Here is a 6,992-nt window from a genome sequence, read left to right on the forward strand (position 1 = left end):
CAAATAACAATTTTACATGGGGGCATCTGAGAGTCAGCAGGAAGAACAAACAGATCATTCTGAACTGGCCTTTAGTGAAATAGAGCTGCTGGATGAGGCTAACAACGACAGGAAAACCAGCTATTAAAGAGAATCAAGGACAACACAAAGATGGCTCTCAGCACTGAAAAAACATGATTTAGATGAATATAGTCAATACATAAATGGACAAAAGAATCATCACTGAGATGCAAATCATAAGCCAATGAATGGAAGAAATATTTTAAAAAACTGACCTAAAATACAAAAGGATGAAAGCCATGAGGTAAAATATAAAAGGCTTAGAGAGTGTACCGAGGCAAACTGAGAAACAAGAGAGTTCCAGAAGGAGAAAAAGAAGAAGTGGAGTTGAGGCCGTCATTAAATGTAATTAAGTAAGCCATCCAGGAAGATATTCTTGATCTGAAGATGAATCTTTGTCTGCATGGTAAAAAGCATCACATAATTATGTGTTTAAAGTACAAATCAAAGCAATGCAGTCTGTGGTTTATAGCACATGAAAGTAAAATGTAAGACAACAATAGCATAAACCAAAAAATGGAGATAAAGGAAATATGCTGTTAAGGATCCTTAATTGTATATGAAGTGGTATATACTTTAATTCATGGTAGACGATGATTAGTTAGGGAATGACTATTTTGATCCCTAAAGCAACACTGTAAAATAAAGCAAAGAGGTATATTTATAGCAGCAATGGCCACGGTCGCCAAACTATGGAAAGAACCAAGATGCCCTTCAACGGACGAATGGATAAGGAAGATGTGGTCCATATACACTATGGAGTATTGTGCCTCCATCAGAAAACATGAATACCCAACTTTTGTAGCAACATGGGCAGGACTGGAAGAGATTATGCTGAGTGAAATAAGTCAAGCAGAGAGAGTCAATTATCATATGGTTTCACTTATTTGTGGAGCATAACAAATAACATGGAGGACATGGGGAGATGGAGAGGAGAAGGGAGTTGGGGGAAATTGGAAGGGGAGGTGAACCATGAGAGACTATGGACTCTGAAAAACAATCTGAGGGGTTTGAAGTGGCGAGGCAGGTGGGAGGTCAGGGTACCAGGTGGTGGGTATTATAGAGGGCACGGATTGCATGGAGCACTGGGGGAGATGAAAAAATAATGAATACTGTTTTTCTGAAAATAAAAAAAGCCAATTAAACATATAAAATGGAACACTAGACAATATTCGACTAATCCCAAAGAAATCAGCAAAGGAAGAAAAGTAAACCAAAAGCAGGACAAATAAAACAAATAGCAAGACAGTGAAGTTCAATCAAACCTTGTCAATAATTACATTAAGTATAAATAGAGTAAACACCTTAATTTTAAAAATGGAAGGTGATTGCCAGAGTTAAAAGAAGACAAGAACAACAATATGCTGTCTATAAGACATGCACTTTAAATATGAAGGCATAAATAAGTTGATGAAAACTTATGAAAAAATATATATTATATATAATGAAAAAATATATATTATATAATTATTATTTCTGTATTTTCAAAAGCTAAAGATGGACTAAATGGGTGATGGGGATTAAGGAGGCACTTGTGATGAGCACTGGGTGTTATATCATTAAATTCTACACCTGAAGCCAATTTTAGCATAGATGTTAACTAAAATTTAAATAAAAACTTGAAATAGGGGCACCTGGGTGGCTCAGTGGGTTAAAGCCTCTGCCTTCAGCTCAGGTCATGATCCCAGGGTCCTGGGATCGAGCCCCGCATCAGGCTCTCTGCTTAGCAGGGAGCCTGCTTCCTCCTCTCTCTCTCTCTCTCTCTCTCTCCCTGTCTCTCTGCCTCCTTATGATCTCTGTCTGAAAATAAATTAAAAAAAAACTTGAAATAAATTTTTTGATTAATAAAAAAATATGAGGCCACAGATAGGTTAAAAGAATGGCTAAAGATATACTATGCAATTATTATTTACGTATTTTTCAAAAGCTGGAGTGGCTCTGTGAATATCAGACAAATTAGACTTCAAAACAAAATGCATTGCCAGTGATAAAGAGGAATATATAAAAGAGCCAATTCATTTGGAAACATTAAAATACTAAATTTGCTGGGCACCTGGGTGGTTCAGTGGGTTAAAGCCTCTGCCTTTGGCTCAGGTCATGGTCTCAGGGTCCTGGGATGGAGCCCTGCATTGGGCTTTCTGCTCAGCAGGGAGCCTGTTTCCTCCTTTCTCTCTGCCTGCCTCTCTGCCTACTTGTGATCTCTATCTGTCAAATAAATAAAATCTTTAAAAAATAAAACAAAATACTAAATTTACTTCACGAAATAAAAGAGCTTTAAAATGCATTAAGTAAAATTTGACAGAGTTATAGATGTTCATACTCCTAGTAGAAGTAGAAGAGGTAGACCCCCCAAATCAGTAAAGATATAGAGTATAGGTTCTTAAAGTGTGATCTGGCTACTACTACCGGTCCCTGAGACCCTTTCAGGGAGTCTGTAAGCTCAAAACTGACCTCATAATAATACCAAGAGTTTCTGTGCCTTTTTCACTTTCATCCTATAATGGAATAAAGTATAGGAGAGTATCTTCAAAATCAGAAAAAAAGTTTCTTAGATGGGATACAGAAAGTATTAATCTCATAAGAAAAAATTATAAATTCTACTTTACCAAAATTAAAGAAAAAACTTCTGCTTATCCGATGACACTAATAACAGAATGTAAAGGCAAGTCACAGACTACAAGAAAATATTTATAATAAATATATCCAATAAAGTACTTCTACATAGTTTACATAAAGAACTTTTACAAATTAATAACAAAGGTCAACTAAATTTTCAAATGGGCAAAAGACTTAAAAAGATATTTCACAAAAGAATATATACAGATTGCTAAAAAGCATACAAAAGTTGATTAACATCATTAGTCATCAGAGAAATGCAAATGTAAACCCTAATGGAATATCATCTCACTAGAGTGACTGAAGTGAAAAAAACTGTGGACATCAAATGTTGGTAAGAATATGGAGCTACCTGAACTCTCACAGACCACTAGTGAGAGTAAAATACAGTATAAAGCAACTTGTTGGAAAGCAAGTTGTCAAGCATATACCAATTTATGACATCATGCATGAATCCCAAAAGCATTACAGTAAGCATTAAAAGAAAAGCCAAACACAAGAGTATATTCTGTTTAATTCCATTCATCTAGGAGTTCTATAAAAGGCAAAACGAAGTTATGGTATTTTATTTATTTATTTATTTATTTATTTAAGATTTTATTTATTTATTTGGCAGAGAGAGAGATCACAAGTAGGCAGAGAGGCAGGTGGGGGGGCAGGTGGAGAAGCAGGCTCCCCTATGAGCAGAGAGCCCGATGCGGGACTTCATCCCAGGATCCTAGATCATGACCTGAGCTGAAGGCAGAGGCTTAACACACTGAGCCACCCAGGCACCCTAAGCTATGGTATTTTATAAATTATACTTTAATAACAAATTAAAAAGAAAATTATCTCACTATCTTCACCATCCCCCCCTACCCAAAACTCCAGGTAATATAAATTCATTAAACTAGGGACATATGAACTGGACTTGGTCAGTTCTTCCTTAATTTGGATTCTCTTCTCTGAGGCTCTTACATCTGTGGAAAATTTCACAGCTACTGTGTATCATAAGGACATAGTGAACCCACCACTGTCAATTCTTATTTAAAATACTGGAAAACTTTGATTTCTTACTTTTAAGATGTTCTATTTTTTAATATTTTTTATATATTTTTTTCTTGTACTCCAAGGGGTCATGTTGCACAAACTCTAGATGTCTATCTGCCACTTAGGAGATCAGCCATTTAAGTCCTTTGCATTAGGATTTTCTGCCACTTGCAGCTGAAGAATCTGAACTAATAAAGCTTGATATTGAGGAAAAGGCCAGATAATAAAGGTGACTGTATGTCATGTAAGGAAATAAGATTTTATCCTGTCAACAGTAAGTAGCTTCCAAAGTTTTCAAGAAAGGAAGACAAGTATCTAGTAGCATTGTGCTCAGACTAAAGGCAGAAAGATCAATCTGAAGTCTGGAAGAGATTATTGCCTGAATTAAGACAATGACAGTGGAGTAGAGATAAGATGAAGGAGTTGAAAGCAAGCAGAATTCAAAGACATTCGGGTGAAAATACTGACAGATGTTGGTGGTGGGTCCGATGTGGGAAGTAAAGACATGAGGGGCGTCATAAATGAACCTAGATTCCAGGTTCAAGCAACTGGGAGTGTAGTAGGACCCCTACCAAGGAGGAAGTCCAGAAGTGGAGGGGTGTGACAAAACTAGCTCTGGGCATCCCAAACATAGGTGTCCAGGACATTTCCAGTGGGCAGCTGGTGCTCCACAGCGAAGCTGTGGCTGCAGAGTGGGCCTCTCGGGCATTGTCTCTAGACTGAGGCTTTTTCTTACCAGCCTCAGTCGTGTCAGCAATTCCTTAGCACACAGTGGTGCCTGAAAAGAGCCCCCATCTTTCCTCCCTAGTATCACTACTGGTTCCTCCCCTCCTCATTAGACTTGAGGAAAGCCACAATGGATGACATCGCCCTCTCCCTCCACTCATTTGTTCAGTCTTGGGTTCGGGGTTACCTCCCACTTCAGTGAGAGGGTCCTATTGGAGCCTTCAAGAGTACGTTGCCAGTGACTAACTTCCTATTCTCTTCATCAAGAGTACAGATCTGCATTCATTTAACATGACTGAGCTTTATAATGTTCCAGGCTTTGTGCGACAGACCAGATACACAGAAATGCAAGGTCATGGCTCCTGCCTTCAATGAGCTCACAGCTAAAAGACAGACATACACAACTCTCATGATTAGATTGGCCTGGATGTGGCTGAAATTCTGTGGAGTTTTGGAGATGGGAGAGTGGGAAAGGCTGCAGATATGAGGGATGGTGTCAAGAGGTAGGAGCCTTTGGCCTTACACTGAAGAATGTATAAAAAGTCAGCTGGATAGAGCAAGATGCAGCAGATTCTCTAAACAAAAGATCATGTGACGACCTGAGGTGTGAGAGAGCCTGGCATAATTGGGAAGTAGGAAGTTTCAGACAGCTTAGTGTGGCCCCAGCCTAATGTGCAAGGACAAGAATGTTTGCCATGGGTCTGTAGAGAGGGTAAGTGGTTTGTTTGCAGAGCAAGTACTAAGTCTTGCACAGTGTTTAAAGCTTCACAGACAATAGGAACAGCCTTTCTCTCCTGCGTTCTCTCCCATAGAGAAAGCTCATGAACAGTCTGGGGAAAGTCTCAGTCATGGCCACAGTTTCCTCAGTGTCATTACAAAGTGCTCCAGAAAAGGACATCTCGCTGGCTAGGGAGGATATCTGCATCTAGAGCAAAACAGGTTACACAACCAACGGGTGGCATTCCTGGGAACTAGGCCAGTGGAAAACCAGCAACGGGGCTTGGATACCAGCACCAGCTCAGGCCGCAGACAGCCAAAGGCACTGCCTATGAGCAGTACTGGGGCTCAGGGTAAGATAACAGGCATCATCCCCAGATCCCAAGCCTCGGCTCTACTGCAGTTCCTGCCTAAAATGGGGCTAATTGACTCTACTGGGCATGGCGAGATGGCCAGGGTTTTAGAGGAAATGGTGTCATGGCAAGAGTCACAGGACCACCAGGACTCAGAGAGGCAGAGATACTCAGGGCCCAGACAGCACTTAAAATGGTCACAAGATGGGAGGAAATACAGGACAAAGAGAGAGGATGTGCCACCAACAATGGACCACCAGGGATGGCTAAGGATAGCTTCCCCTGGACACATGGAAATGGCATAACCTTGGTGACGCAGCTCCCACAAAAATAGCCTGTGAGCTCCTCCTGGATTAGCTTATTAGTTAGGAGTGTTTTTATGACCCAAGACTTTGATTTTTATGCCCTTGTGATGGTAGGTTTAGGAAGAAATTCTCTTAATAGTCTAGGAAGACTATCCATAAAATTTACCATATATCATAGAATCTAAGAGGCCACATATCGCCAGAAACATTACTATTTTACCGACCAATAATAAGATAAAATATTGCTGATTAACTAAAGGTTACAACTGACTGTGATGCATTTAGTTGTCACTGGTCTTATTACCAAATATTCCCTATTCTCCCTGCTTCTTGGACCATGATAAATGAGACAACACTACTGATTGCTTTGTGATTGGGTGAAGTTATGTGTCTAATTCTGGCTAATGAGTTGGGAGTGGAACTGACCCACTAATTACTTGTGAGTCTGAGACCTTGAATATACCTTCTAATTTGTGCAAAGTTACCATGCAGGCTAGAGGCAGCAGTGAATACGATATGCAAAATGCATGGCTAGCTATGAGTATATTGAACTCAAGCCCCCGCACTGCGAGTCAGCTCCGACAAGCCTCCTTTGTGCTTCTGCTTCCACTGTATTAGCAAAGGCCACAGTTTCTGAGATTCATAAAAACTGCTATCACTCCAAAAAGACGTTTCAGGATACACAACTGACATCAACTAACACACACTTTTAAACAAAGACATATGCTTCCAAATGAAATGATAACAAAGCACAACTTTAAGACATAATAAAAATGCCAGACTTGGCCCGGGAAAACTTTCAAAACTGAGAAAATGAAACATATCTGTTATGTTAGTTACTTTTTCTGTCTACCATCACTCACTGTATTTGGTCTTTTTTTGGAAGGTTGATATTTAGAGCATTTAGGAATTCATATGGCGAGCAAATGCTCTGACAAGGGCCTAAGTCAGCCCTGAGATATCCAGGATGAGAAAGAAAGAAAAGATCTGTGAGCTTAACTACCAGGAATTAAAGAGGCCCGAGAGGCAGAGGCCTTCCCTAAACCGTCTCAGAAAAAAAAAAAAAAAAAAAAAAAAAATGGTTGGGAAACATAGATCAGGTTAATAGGTTGCAGGTACACGAGCAATGTTTGGAAATGTTGAGCTCCACCCATGTGTACCGGTTTTGTTCCTTCTTGTCTGTGTT

The sequence above is a fragment of the Neovison vison genome, chromosome 9 (genome assembly GCF_020171115.1).
Source record: "Neovison vison isolate M4711 chromosome 9, ASM_NN_V1, whole genome shotgun sequence".
Lineage (NCBI taxonomy): Eukaryota > Metazoa > Chordata > Mammalia > Carnivora > Mustelidae > Neogale > Neogale vison.